This window comes from Plectrocnemia conspersa, unplaced genomic scaffold (genome assembly GCF_051122295.1).
Source record: "Plectrocnemia conspersa isolate PC_06_02 unplaced genomic scaffold, ASM5112229v1 ptg000012l, whole genome shotgun sequence".
NCBI classification, from domain to species: Eukaryota; Metazoa; Arthropoda; class Insecta; order Trichoptera; family Polycentropodidae; genus Plectrocnemia; species Plectrocnemia conspersa.
Window position 1 is genome coordinate 27652501 of NW_028277176.1, and position 20368 is coordinate 27672868.

General features: G+C 34.6%; 1 protein-coding gene and 1 long non-coding RNA gene across 6 annotated transcripts in view; both read left to right on the top strand.

The window, feature by feature from the left end:
* Utx (Utx histone demethylase) overlaps nt 1–20368 on the top strand; it is a 62890-nt gene that overhangs the window by 22715 nt on the left and 19807 nt on the right. The gene's annotated exons all lie outside the window — the stretch shown is intronic.
* LOC148228724 (uncharacterized) lies at nt 7937–13883 on the top strand. The gene is made up of 2 exons (XR_015811733.1): nt 7937–10028; nt 10073–13883. It is a non-coding gene; the product is annotated as an uncharacterized LOC148228724 (long non-coding RNA).

Genomic DNA, 20368 nt, shown 5'->3' on the forward strand with positions numbered 1-20368 from the left:
TAGGCGTGGAACTGACTACACAGTTATGCCATCGTTTATATCAGAGATGGCCAACGTAATATAGACGGGAGCAAATTATTTTGCTTAAATTAAAAATTCATTCAAGAAAATGTTTGTTTACATTTTTTATGTATGTACTGTACAATGTTTCGCATTTAAATTCTAAACGCGTGTTATTTGCAATATTTACACTTTATTCTAATACCTTACGCTTTCTTTTAATTATCGGCCTTTTTCCTTTGCCAGAAACAATTTTACAAACTAATTAAATTAATTGTTCGGCAATCTTACTTAATATAAATTAAACGGCACGACAAACAATATTCGGTGACCCAAAAGACCTTTGTGTTTTTCAATTTCTAACTTCTAGGTTTTCCTAGATTTTTAATAATGATCTATTTTATCTCATAGAGAATAATAAGTAAAAAAAAACGTTCTCCACAAATTAAGTAAAAAATAAAAATGTTTTTCAAACATACTGGAAATTTCATATAACTAAGGTTCGTATTTTTCAGGTCAGAATTTATATTAAATGCTAAGAATTATTTTGACAGATGGTCAGATTTTTTTTAATTGGTGCTATCGTATAGTGTTGTTATTGTTGTAACGCTGAAGATTGGAACAACTGGTCGATCTGACATTCGCATGTCAGGCAGTTCATTATCATTACAAGGTGTTTTTGGTTGAGCTCGCAACTCCGCCGCCATTCTTAGCTCCAAATACCTTCGCGTCCTACATATAGATTCGTTGAAACTTATTCATGGGGTATTCACTACTCTAATCAACAGTTTTGCTGCGAGCAAGATATTTATAAATGTTACATTTTTTTTAATTCACATTATCGTTCAATATTTATTCTGACCCTGAATAATATTATTATGACCATTCATTACTTTAATTCTGTTCGTCCTATATTTTTATTCTGACCCTTGATTTGATTTGTATTCTGGCCATTTAATTAGTGACCTTATTTTATGTTCTAAAAATGGTTCTTCTAATCGCACTGACAGTTTTCTTATATAAAGAAAAAATGCTTTCTCTCTTGACAAATTAGATAAAATATAAATGTTTAGATTAACGAAATACTGCAAAATAGCCTATGTTTCCCTTTAGTCAACATGCGTAGTAATATCATATAACTAATGCCAAAAAATTAAACAATCAGACAAATCTATAATAACCTTTTCTGCCGTAAAAGTAAGTTAAATATTAAAAATAAATTACTAATTTATAATAAAATCTACAACATCATATGATTTCTACTTTTTAGTGATACATAAGACTTTCAATTTCATATGATTTCAGTTTTTTGGGATACATAATCATTACTATACTTTGTTTCATTTAATATTGGTCCGCTTGTGCCGAGCAAACTACTTAATTGTTATTCCGACACTCGCAGTGCACGGACGTCTTCAAATTGTTATCGCTATACAAACGTAAATGATAACGATTGATTTTGATAGCTTATAACTTTCACTATTTCAACATAAAAAATAGAGTACAGTTTATAATTTCTCTAAATTTGTTTATAATATAGAAAGGAGTAATTAGAAGTATATCGAACGTATATACGCATTTTGTACTTGAGAGCAAATTAGTGAGGCGTACACCTAAAGTTGTCATCTCTTTTTCACTTATGAATAATGACGAAATGGATAGACCTCAAACTGACTCTGTTAAAAGAAACGTAGTATAGTTAGTGCCCAATAAAACAAAACAAAAATATTTCACTAAGAATCGTTTTAAATACTTCTAGGGTTGTCCACTACTTCATATTACAATAATATTTAAAAAAAAACACTATTAAAAATAAATAAATAAATTAATAAGTAAAAAATCAGCTTACTTGTGTATTTAAGGATTTTATTCTTTTCAAAAATATTAATTCCTTCCAATTGTTCGACTTCTGAATGTTGAAGCTATGAAAAAGCTAAACAAAATATTTCCTGTAAGAATCGTTGTTGTTTTTTTAAGCAACGATACGCTCCTTAAATTTATGAATCGAAAAACAGTACCCAATGTGAATTAAAATACTTGCGTTAGTACCGAATAAAATATATTTTCAAAAATCTTCCTAAAATAAACATTTTGATTGTGGGTGGTTTTCAAGTCTCTTGGTGATATAAATGATATTGCATTGAAAGTCGCATCAAATATAGTCAATCTTGCGATTTATCTTAAAAAATGCTAAATAAAAAATACCCTTAATCATTGCTTTTGTGTGAAAAAGACGTCTGACGTTTCACTGTCCTTTGAAGTCTCGTTAATAGACAGCCGTCTCAAGGAAGTCAAGGTCGCGGAAAAGCCAATAAATCCACCTTCTCGTCTTCAAATATATATATATATATATTTAAAAATGTGCCCTTCACAAAAGATGGATCAGTCATAATGTGTCAAAATGTTATGGAAATTATGAACATTTTTTGTACTATATTGGTAAAAACTAACTTACTAAATGCTATTTCAAGTTTTTTGTTGATTAGTATTGAAAAAGTTTTTGTTTTGTCATCTACGTCGTGGCATTGGACCGCAATGATAAAATCACACATAATGCCATTTTGGACCAGTCAGTAAGAGTTAAACCGATGATATTCAACTTCCTACGCATCGTTGAGGGTTTACGTCTAAGTGTTGAATGACACTTGCAATTCTTTTTTTTTTAATATTAATGCATCAAGTCGCAAATCTGTCCTCGTGATTAAAAGATAACTGTAAATTACTCGCGTGTTAACAAATGTATGAAATTGCCATCTTAGCTTAGATAAAAAAAGTTTAACAGAAACAACATTATGCAAGGGTTCAAAATCTTGTTTTTTATAACAGCTTATCAACTATCAATATATTATTATTAAAAAAATAGTAAGGTGAAACACATCAATATTTGACGTCGACCAAAGTTTCGAATTGTCTGATTTTTTTTATATACTGATTGATTTTCCTTCGATCAACTCTTTCTTGTCTTCTAACCTTCTGATGGAGCACGAAAAACTGCTACATCTATTTGATGTATATATGAGAGAATATTTCCGTTCTCTCTTTCATTTTGTGAATACCAATTCTGGAAAATTATATAAGATACGTGTGAATATCTGGTGATGACTATTTGTTACTTTGTGGTGAAGAAACATCCCACATAGATGATAATGTCCGACCCAATTCTTCTCGGGGCCGACGTCCCTCGATCGCGGTCGTCGACCGTACGTTTTTTACGGATTGTGTACGTTTTCGAGGAGGCGATGGAAGCGTCGTGACATTGAACACTCAACTTTCTCCGCTTTGCGCAATCGAACCAAAACACCAGAGAAAGACAAATATACCTTCCTATGTTGGCTCAGATCTGTGACGTGAATCCAAGAAATATAACGCTCAGTTCGAATGACCGAGCAGATAAAACCAAAGCTACAGGATACCTGATTATGATTACAAACCACACGACTGGGTATTATCGTGACGTATTTTTTGTGTAACCACTGTTTTGTCAAAGAAACGTTAAGTTTATCAGCTCTTGATATATATCTTATCTTCTTTACGAGCACAAATCAAAGCCCTTGATAACCCACCGATTCTAAAAATCGCGTTATTTTAAATGATACAAAAATAGATGATGATGTCACGCCTTTTCTTTGTCATGCATTGGATGTGGAAAACCAGTTCATTTAAATTAAAAACATACAGCTAGTTCGACATTGAACGAACGTTCTACGCTTAGATAGTGCTGTAATAAACAGTGTCTTGCATTCCAATCCCTTGTGTAGCTCTGGCTATAAGCTCGATGCGGAAGTCTGATTCGCATATTGATTCTTCTAAACATCTTCATGTTATACATCATAAAATGTTTTATCACAGCGTTATCACTATCACACTTCCGGTCGAACACAGCACACCACTCCCACCGCCGAGCTGAATTTAACCGGATAAATAAGAGTGGCTATCTTATAGGGGCCGCGACCCAATTTCTCTCCGTCGTGCTATTTCTGTCCGGTCAGAATATTTTGTAAACACAACGTCCTAGAGACGAAGCAGAGGTCTCGCACCGCAGTTTCGAAAACGCGTTATCAGCGCCGAATGTGTGTCAGCGCCTAGCTGTCTCTCTGATGTTTTTAGGCAGTTTGCTGAAAAGTGCATTAGAAGGTTCGCGTGCTGTGCGCGACGTGCGCAAGGTCGTCCGGTTTGGCACGCATATGCACTTTATCGCTTGAAACCGTGTCACGGACCTCGGTGTTGTTACGTGCGCCCAGTGGGTGACTGCTGCGTTTAGAACAAGGGTCACAGATGCAACATAATGTGCATATGCAAAGAGACCTCAGTGAACGATGAGGAAGGTCGCGTACCTTCAACCGTCCCTCTCTCTCTATCGATCATATGAATGCACGGTAATCAACGTTCTTCTCCAACATCAAATCTCAAAGGCTTTGATCAGAATCAATTATTCCAAATCACATCAGTAGATAACATCTTAGCATCTCTGCAACTTAGCTTAAATAGCAATTTGCACTGAAGTGATAACTTTTAAAATAATTCTTATTAGCACAGGGTTACCAGATTTGTTGGCATCCAAACCGGGACATACAAAATCGTATTTTGATAAATATATATACATATATATTGGTAAATTTGATGATTTGAGAGATGTTGGGACCACTACCTGAAAACAAAAAAACCACCAAGAATGCAATGACAAAATAAAAAATGTTTGCTCTATCCTTGCAAACAGTATTTAATTAATTGTTCGCTATTGTAATTCACACAACACCAATGGTTCTCAACATATTTTTAATTGCATGGAATTTATTGTTTTTTTATTTACTACTTTACACTAAATATATGTATGTATGAACATTACAATTACTTACATATTTATAAAATTATCCAAATGATTTCGATTTTTAAATTAAAAATATCTAATTGTCAAATTATTATTTAACCCGAAGTAAAAAATAGTGTATGAATATTTATTAATATTTTATTTCGATCAATTGATTTTTTTTCACTTTGTGTCTTGTTGATATTGTAGTTAAATAACTTTCCTTAAAACGTGTGAGCAATATTCGTGTTTTGTTTTACCTTGAACATTTTTCTGGACCTTTTTTTACTATTTAATAAACACAATAATAAACTAATTATGTTTCAATTTTTCTCTCCAAAAAATGTCTATAGTGTATACATTTTATATGTGGCCCGCGGAGTTATGATGCATTTCCAAAGTGACCCGCAAGATCATTTGGGTTGGCTACCCCTGCTTTAGACTGTAATGGTAAAACCATTTTTGGCATGACATACATGCCTTTGGACTTCTAAATGTTAAATCCTATGCGTCCTATGATCTCGCACACTTTTAGCCAGATAAATCTGTTTCTGAACAAAATATCTGCAGATATGTATGTATTTACATGAGTTAATTATCTTAATACTCTGAAATTGCAAAAAATATCAGACCATATGCTTGTTTTGTATGTTTATATTTCAGTAATCGTATTAGAGCAATAATATCCACCGTGTCAAACGCTTTGTCATAATCAGCACTAGTGATATTATTTCAGTTCAGTGTCGATGCACTTGCTTTCTTTTAGTGGGTCCGTCTGGCTACATCGTTACGTTCGATCGATCAATAACTTCGCACACAATAATTGCATTCCGCTCGGCGTTCGTTTGTTGACCCTATCTGACGTATCAATCGAGTGTGTGCTACTCGTGTATGTAGGTTACTCGATAGAGGCGGCGCTTTGTGTTGTTATTGAAGCATGTCGTTATATAACATTGTGGTAGTATTATATGTATTTAATTCGTAAATATATGTAGAAGGATAGATATCAGATTGCTTTTTGTTTGTATGATTTGATGAAACTGTGCAACGTGGAGCTTGTTCCGAAACAAAAAACCGGACAATGCATACCATTTTTATAAATGTTGCTCATTGCTTAGTAAATACATCAACAATATAGCAGTCTTTGACATCATAGAAAAGTGTAGATGCGCTACCTGCTCATCATATATTTCCGAGGTCGTTGGATTATACAATCATCTCTCCATATTCGCACCGAGCATTATCGCAAGCCTCGCCAGTTACACACATGTGCAAGGTCATGGCCGCGGTGTGAAGGATTGGTCACAATAGTGCGATAATAATGGCACGCTTTGACCGACAATCGCAAAAACAAGGAAAGTGGCATTGAGATAGGTCCGATGCGATGAATAAGTTCATAAAAATAGTGACACGCGCACTAGAGGCAAGTGCGAGCTGCCGTAAAACAATAGCTTCATTCACAACTTATGTGCTCGTCGTATGTATATGTATGTACTGCCCATTATTCTTCCAAATCAATTTGGGCTCGATAAACATGCGAGGTGACTCGTCGGTGTGTTTTTTATATGTTCTAAGAATAAACATAGTCAACGTCATGTCATCGTGGTTACTCAGAACATCCTCGGTAAATCCACTACGTCATAATGCGTGCTCTTGCTACGCTGAAATGTTATATAAAACCTACAGCTGATTGAAAACCTTGAGAACGACAGGGGATATGACAATGGACGAGGCAGGTATTCGCACAGTGAACACACGTGTGCATGTACCTATGCATTAACAACAATGCTCCCCTCGAATAAACCTTGATGATATTATATAAAAGTATATGTGGGGCATGATGGGGTAGTAACAAAAAAACGATACCTGTTTTTTTTTCTATAATTTCTTAGAATCATCCAAGTGTAGAAAATATTTATTGAAAGAATAATAGATCACACAAACATATACAGTACTTTTCTTGGTCCATATCCTTATTTGCGCATAGCACATAAAAGCTTTAAAAAAACATTTTATATTGTGCTACTTGTGAGCTACTTCAGCTCATATCTTGTAACAAAAAATATATTAACGTACACGCAAAATTATCTTATCTAGTCATCTACAAAGCGAGTAGAACTCCTGATTATGGATTCCGAGCTGGACCAGAGTATACGTGAAGAGGGATAATAATAAGTATATCGAACGTATATTTTCTTATCGTGTGCTTCAGAACTAACAGTAGAAGGCGTAAACACAAACTTGCCATATCTTTCTCAATATTATGAATAATGATGATATGGATAGCTCTCGAACTGACTGTGTTAACGCAAATATGGCATAGGAGTGTTTTTGTCAAAGGGTTTAATGAAAGATGTGATAATATGGAGTAAAAGTAGTAGCTAATATATTTACTAGCTTATATTAAAAACGATCACAAATGTATAAAGATAAACATCGGTTAAAAACAGAATTAAAAATGCTTCTTAGTACATTTTCTTCTCCTTTATTCCACTAGCAAAAATCTGCCATCATATTAGCATTCCGTCTTTGAACATATATTTTGAAGCGGTGCTCTGCCTTGTAATTTTCCTAGATAGTTTCATCTGCAGAAATTGCAGTTTGACGTCATTATTCCCGCTTCGTTCATCGCTCTGAATACCTTTGCGTCTACATACAATTAAATAAATTTGTTGAGATTTATTCATGGGGTATTCAAAGTTCCAACCAATACTCGCTCGCACCTAACCTGTCCAACAGTTATGACGCGAGTAAGATATTTCTAAAATAAATAATTCAAGCCCTATTTATATTTTTAAATGTTATAATATTTTTTTAATTCACATGATCATCCAATATTTGTATTGTGACCTAATGCTATTTTTATTTTAACCATGAATAAAAGTCGACCCCCCATAGCGTAGAGATTGGGACTTCATTATAGGAATATTACGCTATAGGGGACTAGGCACCCATACAAAATGAGGTTAGATTCTTTCAACTGTATTAAAATACAGTTGATCTGATTAATTCTGATCATCCTATAATTTTATTCTGACCGTATGCTATTTTTATTCTAATTATTTGATATTTATGCTGACTCTAAATAATATATTTATGACCAGGCGGTTAATATAATTCTGACCCAAAGTTGACTATTTAATTTGTTGTCGATTTTTCTCTACGTCAACGTAGATAAAGTACAATTTTCGACGCCGGAGCCCGTAACTGATTTGCAAATTGGGGAATTATTAAATTGCTCCGAGTAGCTCGCCATATAATTTAAGCAAAGTGTATGCGTAGGTTTTATAAATCATAAAAGAACATTAGATTTTTTATATCCATCCCGAGCAAATTACACTCTTTACGAAATATAATAACGCTTGTGGTGAATGAGCGCCACAATAATAATCGTGTCGTTGAACTTGCGTAAAAATTGGCCGCCGTTCAAAGCTGCGCGACGATAAAGCGAACACAGCGCGCGCACGTCACAAACAAACGTGCGTGCGTACTACGGGCCGTACGTACGTACCTACGGCGGGTAGTATGGGAGGAGAGGCAAACGAACGTTTCCCGTTTCGATCGCTCTGTCACTTTGTGCAAAGTGCGTGCGTGCGCAGCGGTGCATCGCGCTACGTTGCCGCTCTCGATCGTGGTGGGGGCGCGCCCAGTGACGTCACCGGACGCTCTCCGTTACGTAACGTCCGTCTCGCTCTCACCCCCAGCGCGGCCCATGTGCTCGGCTAGAGAAGAAAAAAGCTCAAAGGTCAAACAAACCCCTACCCACTTCTGCCTAGTTCTTTGGAAGCGTGCTTTATCGGGCTTTCATAATTTTATATGGGCTAATCTTAGACGCCGGGGTGAGTGAGGGAGTTGATGCTAAAAATGTTATGATGCCGTCGATGCTAAAAAAATATTATTTTTGTTCGTGATTTGCCTTATCAAATTCGATGATCTGATTATCTTTTTTTATAAAAGCTTATTCAGAAACTAGCTATTCACTTTCTCTACAATTAGGGTCGGATCATTGTTAACAATTTGTTTTTATCCTTTTTAACACTAGCAAACATCCGAATTAACATCAGATTGTTTTCAATATAGAAACTAGAAATACTATTGTATAAATCACATTGGCAATCTACGCTCGCCATCATGTACATATATATATATATACGCGACGCATTCCCCAAATAAAAAATCGTATTTACACGCCTTTTTATATATTTAAAAAATATGCGCTACGCGGCTGAATAAACGGCTTTAACCTTCCCATGTACATTTGCACCCCATATTTTTGTTATCTTTACCATTTGTTAAATAATAATATCTATCAGATATTTATTGTAATCTCCCAATAAAATGAACGAAAAAAAGAAATATAAATTTAAACGGGGTTACTTTGTACCCCTTCCGGTTCTCAGTACTTAAATTTAGTTAAAATCTTATTTACACATTTTCAGTCTATTAACGTAAAACGCATTATTTAAATAAATATTATTACAAACATTTTTTAGAATATAGCAAGAAATATCGCGTTTTAGGCCAATTCGCATTATCCGCTTTTCTTCTAAATGAATTGTCACTTTTTGATGAAATTATAAGTGAACTGAGTCTGAAAATGTTTCTTGCCCCTGATTAAATGATTGACGCTATGGCATACATAAAGTCATGACCTAATTAATAGGATAACTTGATAACTCACTGACCCAGGGATGTCATTGTGGGGGGGGGGGGAAGTCAGGTGGAGACATTTGCCACATTTTGAATTTGGCAAGAAAAATGCATGTATTATTTTAATTATGTATATATATATATTATATGATTTTTTTTTTGTGTATTCTAATACAATTCTTGTTTTCGACCATCGTGACGCATTGGGTTAACCTGTTAGTAAACGATTGTTTTAATTTAATCTGAATAGATAAATTTAATGAAATATTATAAATCTTAATAATATTAAAAATGGCCTCAAACTTGCCAACTGAAAAAATCTGAAATGATTCGTCCTTGATTCAAAACCAGAACTTCTCGGGTTATCCCACCAAAATAACCTATCCTGAAATATTTTTATTTAATATGTCATTGTAGTGAAATCAAATCTGAATACATTTTTACCGATAAATATATATTTTTACCAGTAGATATATAATTTATCTGACAGGTGCTATTAAAATTATATGATTTCAAATTTTCCATACGTGCGATGTATAAATGTTACAGTGAATGTATATTTTTCAGTAAAGTTATATTTTCACTTGTGAATTCCAAATACATTTTTACTGGTAGATATATATTTTAACTAGCGAAAATATAATTTAACATATAGACGCTACTGAAATTATATGCTGCTCTAAAATGTCCATGAAACTCAATTTGACAGTTGCGAAACGTCCATTTGCTGTTTAAACCCAATTCTAACCTAATAAAAGTGCTAAAAATAATTACAGTTTTAGGTTAAATCCAAAATAGGCGAAAAAAGTACAGACATAAGTCCATAGTTTGTCTATTTATCACATCATGTTTTAAAAATATAATAACTATTCTTGCTAATATTACTACGGGTTTTTAATATAAAAGTATTGGCCAAAGTATCTTCAAATCGAATTTTAGTCAATAAGAGGGCGCAATAACAATTATCACTTCTTAGAAGTCAAAAATTCAGAACAAATACAATAAAATCGTGTCAGAGCCATTACAGTGGGAACGCTCGGTAACAAGAACTAAAGCAGGAAGTTCATGCTGATTTTTCAAATAATGGTTTTATGGTGAGGCACATTTCTACCTCTATAGGTATTTTAATAAGCTAATTTGCCACATATGGGTCGAGGAAAATCCTCATGTGATTCACGAAAGACCATTACATGCCCAAAAAGTGACTCTGTGGTGCCCATTGTGGTCGGTCGGCGTCATTGGGCCTTACTTTCTTAAAAACGATGTAGGTCAGACTAACAGTCAATGGTGAGTGTTATACTCATGATAACCGATTATTTTTGGCACGAAAACGATGATATTGATATATAAGACACATGGTTCTAACAAGACGACGCAACTTCTCACATATCAGGTGCAACGTTGAATGTTTTGTGTAAAAAGCTCTCAGGTCGCATTATTTCACGATTTTGTGACATTAAATGGTTGGCAAGATAATGCGATTTAACGCCGTTGGATTTTTTATAGGGTTACGCTAATGTCGTCTCTACGCCGATAAACCCTAAATGTTTGAGCACATAAAAACCAACATATAGAGCCAAAAAGAAGTAGATATGTACTGTGTACCTTAACATGTCATAATCAATATAAATGTATTGATAAATAGCGACATCATAGAGATAAGCTTATTTTAGCATGTATTAATCTACAGTTTATTTATTCTCAAGAGTCAGTAGATAAAAACAAATTCTCGCAATCGAGTGCAAAGCCGAATTAGAATAATGAGACTATTTTTCAAGTAAATAAACATGTAGAACAAGGCTTATAACAAATTAAACATATAAACATAACAATAACTTGAAACTAGTTTACAAATTATTTCTTATCCATTTATATGCGATAATTGCCACTTTTTCGGTTTAAAAGCCCTTGGTGAACCGTCGATTTTATTTTTATTTTAACGTTTTAACTAAAGGGACAACACTTTGACCGTGGTTGACATCTATAGAAGTCATCAAGAAAATCGCCAATATGCATTAGGCACCTAAACCTTTGAGCCATGTAATATTTTTTTTGTGTAATTTAAGGTTGCAAAACACTGTAATTTATTGAAGCTATATTTAAATAACTTATGGCATAACTAGATGCTCCTTCACATATTGACAAATTTCGAAATTGCACACAAAATATCAACCGCGATCAAGGGGTTAAGATAACAATCTCGATAATTGTGTATCGAGATCAATACTGCCATGTGTCATTACACGTAGCGGTGCATCCCTCACGGCGAACTTCCAATCACACGTTGAAAAATACACATATACTAATCACTCTTGAAAATTAACTGACTAGTCTCCTTGTCTAGTCCAAAAACTATTATTTTTAGTACTGCATATTTAGCAACGTTTGAACGACACTGGCAAACTTTCTTCTCTGACGTTTAAATGTGTAGTGAAATTTCCTTTTGATTGTTTCTGACCATTTGCGAATATATATTCAGTACCCTTATAGCTGTCACCAATTCATACGAATGGTCATATATTTTCATTTACTAAACGCATTCGTCAACGTATTGTATGTGTCCAAAATATGTACATAAATTTTCATCTCTTGCGTTATAATATACATATGTTGTAGAAGTCCCATTTGTTAATTGAATACCCCCAAGGCAAGAACTTGTTAGTTCGAAAATGAGATGTAGATTATGAATTTACCATGGAAAATAAATATATCATTTACAGCAAGTCAATTATTTATTCAATCTGCTAAACAAGATACTGAACACTGTAATATCTGGATTAGGCCCGACCTTGTGACCTACATTTCGCTTGTACATCGTCCAGCTATACATAAATGTTTTCAGCGTGACTCGGAAACCGAGAAAAAGAGTAAAAGCTTGTAAATATAAATTTTCATTGAAAAAAAAAATCTTTTCTAACACCATTTTATTTGCATGGATCAAGTGTCCGAGTTGCGCAACAACCCTTCTCTCCCCTCGCTCGATCTAACTTCTATCCTCTACATTCCCACGACTAGTTATTGTTTCGCTTCCCCTATCTGGAATCAGGCGTCGTCGATCCCCCTGCGGAGCTTTCCGCATTGCCGAGTCTTTGAAATCTACTTTTAATTAGAAGAGCCATTGCGCAGTTTAGCCTCGCAGAAAAAATCACCTCTGACAGATGCAACGGCAGATGCGCCACCATACCATGGCGATGTGGGTTCGTCCTTGAAGCACGCCCACGTTTTTACTTTTTGCATACGGCATGTGCGTGCTGTCAACCATATAACGGCAAATAGGGGCGGCCCTACCAGATTAGATAATGCGACAGTCGATAGGTTTTAATTATTAGTACGTCCATGGAACTCAATGACGATTCTTAAGAGTTTTTCTTTATAGGTGTGTATCGATACACACATGCTGCTTATTTTCGCTACGTCTCATGTTCGAAACGAGCGCACAGGTGGTCGTCAGTTCAGCAGGTAAACTCTGCTCTCCATTGTGTTTCCAATCCACGCTCCGAGGACAAAAGGAGGACTGGCCCTTTTGGGATAAAGCGCAAAAAACGGGTTCGCGTTTCGCTCCGCCCTCACCTCGATTTTTATTATAAAGCCAACGATCGATGCCAACTACATATCACTCACTTAAAACACAGAGTCGATAGCACTGTACAAGATTTTGTCTTATTATTTAAAATTGCATATTTATGAGGAGTAGTGCAGTTTTTAGCTCTACGTTAACCCAGGCTATGTGAAGAGGGGGACGTTAGTACCCCATGTTACATGGATTATTCTCATACTTTTTTAATCACTAAACTTATTTAATATATTGGTTTTTTTTTGTCTTTATTTGATTGTATTTTGCTTTAGTCGTTTTACTTGTAATTAAAATTCAAAATCGTTACCGGTCAAGTATTACACAACTATAAAATAGAACATATTTCATACCGCTAACACAATAGCAAGTTCTCTTATTTATTCACCTTTTAAAGTATTATGATCTGTAACGTCAACAACCATCGTTAGTTTTAGCTAATATCGCGAACATCGATATATCGTTGTAAAGCATTGCCACTTAGAATCTCGGTAACAGAACAAGATATAACATAAGGTGACCAGACGTCTTCCTTTGAGGAAGGTTGTCTTCTTTCATTTGGTTAGATTTGAGGTTGAACGGCAAATTAACGTTTTGCAACCGTCAATTTGTGTTTCATAGACATTTTAGAGCAGCATATTATTTAACTAGCACCTCTCAGTTAAATTATATTTTCGATAGTAGAAATATATATCTACTGATGAAAATGTATTTGAATTACACTAGTGACAATATAACCTTACCGTAAAATACACATCACTATAACATTTGTACATTGCATGTGTATAAATAATATGGAAAAGTTGAAATCATATAATTTTACTAGCATCTGCCAGATAAATTATATTTTTATTTGTAAAAATATATATCTACCGGTGAAAATGTATTCCGATATACTATAATTAATTTTAGAACTTTTATTAGGTTATGTTTTGGTTTGAACAGCAAATAAACGTTTCACAACTGTCAAATTTAATTTCTGACATTAAAAAAAGCATATTTTTCTTCTTTATGATACATTATTTATAATATTAAGAGTACCCAACCTAAGTTATTACCTTCAACTACAACATTTTCAGTTTCTTAAAATTATTATCTTAGTCTAGATTATTAGGTTAATTATTTTTAGAGTAAAAGAGCAGCATATAATTTCTACCGGTGAAACTGTATTTAGACTTCACCTGTGAAAATATAAACTGAAAAATGCACATTCACTGTAACTTTTGTACATCGTATGTAAATAATTAATGAAAAGTTGAAATCATATAATTTTACTAGCACCAACCAGATAAATTATATTTTCACCAGTAAAAATAAATATCTACCGATGAAAATATATTCCGATATGATTCCACCGAAATGATATTTTAAAAAAAAATATTTTCCGATAGATTCGTCTGTTTAGAATCTAAACAGGTGAAAATCTAATCTTATTTGAGCATTTCTGGTTTAGGTCATTTCAGCTTTTTCCAGGGAGGGGGGCATAATTTGACCAATCAGTGGTTTTTTTTTTAAATAAGATTTATAGTGTTTCATTAAATGACTAGATATATTTTTCTAGCCAAATTTAACCCCCTCCCCCCACCCAAAATGAAGTCCCTGCAACGGCTACGAGCGCGAAATCATGACCGCATCGTAGTTGATTATTTTGCTAGGACTGCACTATTATTTTTGTCACAAAGATAAAAATTATCTGATCTATATAAAAAGATCAGGGGTCATGTCGATGACCAAAAACCTGCAATACCTGGGTTCGAATCTCATATGAATCCAAATGTTTTTCAAATAATTCCTGATTGATTGATTTTTTTATAATCTTACGGATGAATATTATGATGCTAAATCTAAATCGAGCTAAATCATGCATATATTCGATTTTATTTTTTAATAAATTAAAGAACAACTAAAAACATTCATATTTTAAAATCAACTCTAACAAAAAAACTTACTTCGACAGCAATAAATTATATAGTACATCAAGGAGAAAAAGTGCAATTGTTTGTACTGTGTAGTACAAAAGACTGTCCTGTGTTGTACAGTGCAATTAGGATTCCGTCATCGTCTTGACACCTCGAAAGCGCAGTGGTTCTTTTCTGAAACAATTCGTCGTGATTTATGGCAGTCCATAAACCATCTCCATTGTCTCCGCCTCCATCATTGTCAACGCCGTATCTGAAAGGTTTCCTCGTTTTTGTATCCGGACATCTGTTTCCCGCTGTTTGTGTTGTGAACGTCTGCGGTCGAACGACCTTTTCTTTCCTAAAAACTCTACTTACCTGAGAGAGCAGGTGATCTTGCCTGCCTGCCATTGTGCGCTCTTAGCGTCTCTCAAACTTCCTCGCGCTCGATTCATACGTAATGTTTTAGAAGCGCCTGACGCAAAAGGTACAACAATAGGGTTGTGGGGTGAGCGGGGCCCCCGTCCGGGCAGACGGGGTCTCTGGCCTCTCAACGACGGGGAATCCGCTACGCGTTCGTCGTCACGTAGACATGGCGCTCCTCCGCATGCGCCAAAATGCAACAAGGTGCAACTAGACACTAGAAAATGCACATAGCCGAGTCGTCCGCAAATAGTATCTGATCCATACGACAGTCGTTTATTTACAATGCTCTTGAAATGCATTTGCTTGTTTATAGAATCGTGACTCAGTGGTTAACAGCCATATCACAAACATGTAGATTAACCAGTGATTGACACATTTAGTTTGAATTTATTTGTTAGGTTTCGGTATGTGTAAGTGCATAAGCTTATTCTCGAGATTATCTTATCATCCTTTCACTATTTATAATTATAGTTAAATATGTTTATTTATTAGAATTATTGACTTGCTGTAGGTGTATTTGCTAATTTTTTTTTTTTAAATATTTTTTCTCACTGATCATGTGAATATGTTTTTGTGTACTGACTATTGAAAAAAATTCGATGTATATAAATCTATTTCTCATATTTGCTATAAGAATCATTTGCGATCATGAATAATCTGATTTGTATGTGTACTTACTGAAAACTGTCAAGTACTAAAATTCTAAACTTTTTCAATTGATTCCACGCGTTTCATTAAAAGTGTTGTACTCAATCGTGAATAGGTTGAGTTAGGGTTAAAGTTTAATACACGTTTATTTTTCTTCTGATTGATGGGATATAACACAATAGATAGCCACGTCATATTGTTATTGAATAAGTATGCTTCCTACTTTCGTCCCAGTGCTCTAAATAGCGACGATGTTCTTCATTCAGCGTTGGTCATCTATTTTCCATCGCCTCCCGCCTGGACCGCTTCTGTCTTTCTTGTCCAGCGTCTGCGTGGGAGGCAGGTGTCATTTCGGTTCGACTTTAGCTTCAATTTGCCTTCTAATTGATCTGGAAACGTCTTTGCTCTTGGCAAATTTTTGACCTATTTAGCTTATTGCGTGTTAAAACTACGCCGATCGATGTACGTGCACTTTTTTAACGACCAACGACCCGCATACGTCCAACTAACCATACAACAAATAAACGCACGGCAAAATTATGCGAGGACGAAGAACAAAAAAATCGTGCCACGAACAGCTGATCGAATCGAAGTTGCCGCTTAGCTCTTGTACCGTTCTATCTGTACCGTTATAAAGCTGCTTATGCCACTGCTACATTGTTTTTGCGCTTTGTGAGAAAGTGTACGAGTTATACCTCTATTCTAATCCATAACTGAACTGTTTTAATATTATTTGTAAATAGCTACCAAATTACAGATTTTAATTGATAACTTATTGTAAATCTTCCATTTTAAATTTGAAACGTTTATTTCAACACGATAATTAATTTTACAAGCATTCAGTAAAATTACATTGTCATTGACATTTCATTTTCACTGGTAGATACATAATATACATATATTTCTACTAGTGAAAATATAATTTATCTTTCTCAAAGTGAGCAATATCAACCACCGGTGGGCGATGTTGGCTCTGGGAGAATTTGGTGGGCTGTAGAGGAGCCATGGAAGTCAACGGTGGAGTGTGTAAAAATATTTTTGTTCAAAAAATAATGTTGTGTGAAAATGTTTTAGGCATTTTATATTTATAATAAAGTAAATATCTTTTGCATAATATATAATGCGTTTTAATCGCTTTAATTTTTTTTAAATTGCGGAATACTATTTTTATAAACAGCATTTATTATTTTATAAATAGTAAATATTTGGTATTTGTTTGTAAAGACAGCGCCACGATCAAAAAAACAATGGTTATTTATCTCCGCTGCTTCACATTGCCGAGATTGACAATGGTTTGTCCCTAACGGCTACGAAAGCTACATACGATTTAAAATTTAAATAGGTTCAAGAGATCAGAACATTGTATATATTCACACAATTGATATAATCCTCCTTTTAAGTAAATACGTTGCAGAGTTATTCATGGGGTGTTCACTGTTCTGACCAACGCTCGCTCGGACCTTTTTTTTCGGATATTTTACAACGTATTTATGCATCTAAACTGTTAGCCGCTTTCATAGCCGATAGAGCCAAACCAGCAATGAGCCGCAGCGGGGAGTACATAACCATAGGTTTTTGAGTATGGCGCCGTCATTCTCAACAAGTAGCAAATATTATTTATATATAGCATTTTTAATTTTATAATTAACTTTAATTTTTTTTTATTTAAATAGCATATGTGTAAAAGTGTGTATTTTTTGTTTTATTTTATAAAGTAATTTTATTTTCAAACTTGCTATTTGAAATTCTAAAATTGCACAAGCTACATGAATATTTTTATGAAGTTTACCAATGAGTCAAATTTGTTTGAGGAACAAACGTAAGTGGTGGTCATCAATTGATACCACCAGCGATTTTCGTTTAAAAAAATAGTTGCAGGGCGACACACCATCTGTTAAGGCCAAAATGTACCGAACGTATGTGTACTGTGTCATCTAATGTTTGACTGATATTGACCAGTAAAATTATAAATAAATTGTTAAAACATTATAACATATCTAGTTAGTGAAATTATATTATATTTATACTAGTGACTAGTGACTACATTTTTTTTAATTATAATTAGGTCACATTTGATTTGGATTATTATTTTAGTCGAGGTTTGGGTTTGACCAGCAAATGTACGTTTCACCAACTGCTTCACAACTTCATCTAAACCGAATATTGACCAATAGGAGAGCGCATAAAAACAATTATCACTTCTCAGAAGTCAAAAATCCATGTCAAAAGCAATAAAAGGCGCCGTCGCAATGGCGCCGATACGATTTTTAAAGCTCCGCTACAACGGTGACGCCACGATTTTATTGCTTTTGACGTGAATTTTTGACTTCTGAGAAGTGATAATTGTTTTTGCGCCCTCTTATTGACCAAAATTCGGTTTGAATATACTTTAACAAATACTTTTATATTAAATAAGGATAGCTATCATATTTTTGAAACATTGTGTAATAAGTGCAGACAAACTATGGAGCAATATGAGAGATGATTTGGATTAGATTTTATTTTGGACTTGACATAACGAAAGTTCTAAAACAATAATTATTTTTAGAATTTTTATTAGCATTTTTAGAATTTTTATTTGAACAGCAAATGAACGTTTCGCAACTGTCAAATTGAGTTTAATAGACATTTTATTGCAGCATATAATTTCACTAGAGCCATCAGTTGAATTATCATATCATCGTTTATCAGTCAAACTATTAAGTTGCTGTACTATCGAACCGAGATTATATTTTCAAATATGTTCTTAGTCACTGTAATTTACTGATAAGGCAATACACCAAACCGAAATTATTCTATAAATTAGTGACACATATTTTATTAATTTTACAGCTTACTATCAATGGGCTCGAAGTATACGTATCAAGTTTAGTTGTAGAAATTTGTTTGCGTACGCTAGCAAAATACTATTTATAATTGTAGATTCAATAAATTAAATTAATGTCATGCGCATAATATTGACCACTTACAATTCACGAGTCGCATTCATACATACATTCTTAGAACAACCAGAGCATATGATTATAAATGGTACATACAGATTCTATTTACCAACAACATGCGTCGTAGCTCGGTCAACTCAGGAAGTGTTGCAATAAAGTTCCACCCAAACGCGTGAATCAAAGCCAGGATGGGGGCAACGCCCCCTGCCCGCGGGGTTGCGCCCTCCCCCGCGGCCTCTGTTGTCACTCGTGACCTACTTTCGGGCTTCGCCCACGCCGCCAACACCACGTGCTTACTACTGCTGATACTCTCACTACAGTTTTTACGGAAGCGTTCGATTGTGTAACGGCACGTGGGACGAATCAATGGGAGATTGCCAGATTGGTAACGAGCGTGCAGTGTTAGTTGTAGATGCATGCGCACGTAGCGATCAAGGTTGTCGATTCTCCGACGAACTGTCTTGCGAAATTTGGGTCGTCGCTTTTTTCCTTGTTGCGGTTTATGCGGCGCCTCGCAGTCGCTGCTTCTTTTCGAGAAGCTGTCCTGTTACACCTGGTGTTATCGAACTCGACTCGACATGATTATAAACCCCGAGCTGAGAAATGTTTGCATTTGCATCATACGCGCATATTAATGAGCTGGACTGTCAAAGCGATGACCTTTCTCAAGAGACATACCGCTTGGCTAATTAGCCAAGTTCAAAAAGACGCCAATGTGCCCGTCACACCTTGTGGATCCTCTTTTTTTGTAGAGGTCGCATTGAGTGTATGCTAAGGAGGCGTCTGCTGTCTCAATATCGTATGCTGAACTTTTGATAAATGGACGGTGTCTCTAATACTTTTTCCCTCGATTAATACACGCATCTGGGATAGTTGAGTAAATCTGTAGAAAGTGGGTCGTGCGATTTCCACCTTGCTCTTGTATAGTCGATCATGGATATTCTTACACATGATATGAGGCTTTGAGAATGTTGTTGGCTAACTCACAATGTTACTGTTGTATTATTTCATAATAATATTCATCAAACATCAAACTTATTAAAAATATCCTGCGGTTATTCTGCCGGATGAATATTAAAAATTGACCACAAGGCAAACAATGTGAACTCAACACGCAATGTATAATAAATATCACATTCATCATTATTAACCCTAATTGGCAAAATAGTAGTTTCGCGAACTCACAATTTAGGGGAGGTTAAAATTTATTAAAATATATTCGCAGTAGACTCGAGAATAGCAAACCAATACTGCCCTATGTGCTTACATATACAGGTACATCCCTCACGGCGAACGACCAATCACAGAGCATAAATTTAACCCTTCGTAGTCCAAAGTGCTGCCCAAGTTTAAACCATTTTAAATGAATATATTTACTCAAATAATTTAATTATCATTAAATATAATAATAATAAAAAAACTAATT